Below are 3943 nucleotides of genomic sequence, written 5' to 3'. Positions count from 1 at the left end.
GGGAGGTATATATATATATATATATATATGTATGTAAGTATGTATGTGTGTGTGTGTTTCTGTGTCTGTGTTTGTGTGTGTGTGTGTGTGTGTGTGTGTGTGTGTGTGTGTTTCTGTGTGTGTGTTTCTGTGTGTGTGTGTGTGTGTGTACGACGAGCTTCCGGCTACCAACATAACACACAAAGCACCCATCGTCCCAGATGTATAGTCCCGCCCAAGGTGCCGCGCTGCGAAACTGAACCCGAAGTCATTTGGTTCCAAAGCGAGCATCTTAACCTGGCAGCGTTGGACATGAAAGTTTGAAAATAAACATAAGTATAGTTTATAGATAAATCTTTATAAGTAATTATAAAGTAGGACTCTTAAAAATGGTATGGGACATAATTTATTAATGCTAAATGGCTTCAATTATGTATTCTCATTTATTTGACAGATACATCGATACAATTTCCAGTTAATTATGTCGTAATGCTTCAATACAATTGCCAGACATTCTATTTTTCATGTTGCTGCTACTGTAACAAAACAAATCGAAAAAGAAGAAAGAGAAAAATAATAAAAGAATAAAGGAAAAACCTTCTGGCAACATAATAAGAGATATACTTATTCTCACGGATTTTTAATAAATGAATAACTATTTAAAATGAAGTTTAAATAAAAATTATACTATTTCTTAAATGCTAAAATATCATCTGCCGAAATGACTATTTAAAAATACATGACTTTTAATTTTCTCTCATGCTGTTAGATGTGTTTGACAAAAACTTTGAATACATTTATTGTTAAATTTCCAAGACTTTTTGCATTAAACACTATAACATTAACGTACTAATTTTTGTTTTTAATTAAATTTGGCGTGTTTGAAATATACGAATTCTAACTAATTATGTTCTTCAAACGTGCATCTTGTATATTTAATTAACGATTATTTTCATGATTACCGAAGAAAATATTATTTTCTACTCTAGGCACAAGAGCCGAAATTTTTGCGTAGAGGGGCCACTCGATTAGATCGACTCCAGTACATATCTGGTATTAAATTTATCGACCCCGAAAGGATGAAAGGGGAATTCGACCCCGGTGGAGTTTGAACTCAGAACGTAAAGTCAGACAAAGTACCGCTAAGCATTTCGACTGGCGTGCTAACTTTTCTGCCAGCTCGCCAAAGAAAATATTGTGAAAGATAAAAGACATGTCTGTCTAACGAGGACAGAATAAGCCCGAAATTTCTATACAGTCTTCTCTCTTACGAGCAGAACAACAAAATTAATATTAAACATTGAAGAATATCTCTTTTACGCCAGTGAATGCTTATTTTTCCTAAATGTTTCATTAGCTATTATTTAAATTTATTTTACATTCTTCATCAAAATACTTCATTTCACGTTGCTCAGTCAACTCAGGCTGACCAAAGATTGGTAAGCCTGCAACTGACCGGCCTCACACAATCCAAGGACACCAGCTCTGCGAGCCTATTGCTTGAGAGGCGCCTATAATCTTTTTTTGATATCCGTTACTCACCAAAACAACTTTGTTCTTTTTACTTTTATGTGAATTTTAACATTGTCTTGTCTGTTCTAACATAGGAAATCTTCTGTGAATAGCAAACATCTACTGACTAGAAATTCTCCTGGCAGGGTGGTTAGCGGGTAGGCAAAACGCAGAGCGGCATTTCGTCCGACTTTATGTTCTGAGTTCTGATTTGACCGAGGCCGACTTTGACTTTCGAGGTCGAAAAAGTAAGCATGAATGTCATTGGGGGCTAAACACTTTTTTCTGCAGGTACTTAAATGTAATGTCTCAACGTTACTGCTATCTAGCACCTTCGGATGATCTCTACCGAACCGCTACTCGACTGCTACTCAACACTACCACGGTCAGACTTCCTCTATTTATATGTCTTGGGAGATCCTACTTCTTCGCCTGGGGACGTCGACACAACATTAATAACATTATGATGCCAAATGCTGACCAATTTTCAAGAAAAATCGTTACTAATTACTTTGGAAATAGTCCTTGAACAATAGAATTTCAGTTTACCTAGAAGATACAATGCGGTTATTAATAAGTCGGGTTAAAGTTATTGCATGCAAGATTTTACAGCTCAAGTATACATCATTCAAAGTCTGCCTATGAAATTTTCAGCCCACCCTCGTACATGGACCCAAGACAAGAAATTTTATAGTATTAATCAATGAAATTCAACACTGTACATGACTATTGTATGTATGTTCCCAACCTTGTAATAATGAAGGAAAACAGAGTTCAGATCAGCAGATAAGAACTCATAATGAAAAGACCAGGAACAAATATCGCAAGAGACGTTTGTCCAATATTCTAACGATTCTGCCAACCCACCACAATGTGGCGTTCGTAGGCAGCTTGAATGAAACTGAATTCGTCTCAGGTCACCTCTTTATTTATAAGAGCGGGTAGCACGAAATGTTTCTTATCTCTATAGTTAACCATTATATATCTTAGCAAGTAAACGAAATAGAACACACAGCGATAGAAGCGAATAAAATATCCATATACTATAACGATATCAAATATCCCTAGTCAAAGCCATGTTATCTTGAAGCCAACTTTATAGAGACATTCGGAAGCAAACACGTACAGGCATTTCTCTCATCTACGCATATATACGTATTTGTGTGCATATGTGCATGTGCGCGTGCGTGCGTGTGCGTGCGTGTGTGTGTGTGTGTGCGTGCGTGTGCGTAAGTGCGTGTATGTGTGTAAGTGCATATGTGTGTGTGTATTTGCCTGTCATGAATTTATGTAGAATAATACTGTGTATATAGAAACGAAGTTGCAAATATATGTATGATATATCTATTGCGCTCTTTTTCTTTTCTTTCTTTTCCCTTTGTTCTCTCCATCACGTCTCTCCATCTCTCCTTGACTCCTTCCGAACCTCTATCTCTTTCCGAAAACACACAGATATATGCATACATACATATATATGTGCGTGTGTATGTGTTGTGGTGTGTGTGTATATATATATATATATATATATATATATATATATATATATATATATATATACATAAAAATATATAGATATTGACACACACACTAGCACATGCACACACACATATATACGTATGTGCAAGCAGAAAGCAAAGGTTATGAGTGGGCACGTAGGAGAGAGTAACATATATACAAGCATGCTTGCGTGTATACATGTACGTGTGTGTATATATGTTCGTGTGTGTATATGTGTGTGATGATACAGTGTATGTACATAGTCACAAAAAGATAAGAACACGATAGCCACACGTACACACATACAGACACACACGCACACTCACGCACAAACACACTCACACACATACACGAACACACTAATACACATACACTCATTCAATGACACACACACTTTTATACACATACACACACACATACATACGCATATAGCGAAACACCATTCTGATTATTAGAGTACAATTGATTATGCATATGGTGTGTTTATTACTTGTTTTATAGTGGAGAGCAAAATGCATTGGTGAATGCTACGAATTAATCCATAAATTGATTTCTGTTCGTCATCTCTAATACGTACAGAAATATGGCATAAACTAGATATCCCTCGGTTATGTATTTCTTTGATATTCAATGTATTTTCCTCTTTGTCGTTGTATTTTCCGTTTATTTATTTCATTTATTTTTTTTATTTGATTTGTTTCATTACTGTTTTTTTCTTTATGATCTTACTACTCACACTTCTAACGTGCCTTAAGCAGATAGATATTGTCCCATACGTTTATTTTTTTCGCTCATCCAATTTATATATATATACACAGCATACACACACACACACACACACACACACACACACACACTGACGTATATGTATATATATATATATATATAAGACCATACATACACATATACGCGTAGTATGTATGTGAAAGAATATATATATATATATATATATATA

This window comes from Octopus bimaculoides, chromosome 13, assembly GCF_001194135.2.
Source record: "Octopus bimaculoides isolate UCB-OBI-ISO-001 chromosome 13, ASM119413v2, whole genome shotgun sequence".
In the NCBI taxonomy this organism is placed as follows: domain Eukaryota; kingdom Metazoa; phylum Mollusca; class Cephalopoda; order Octopoda; family Octopodidae; genus Octopus; species Octopus bimaculoides.
The sequence above is the reverse complement of the archived record's forward strand: the minus strand, read 5'-3'. Positions refer to the sequence as shown.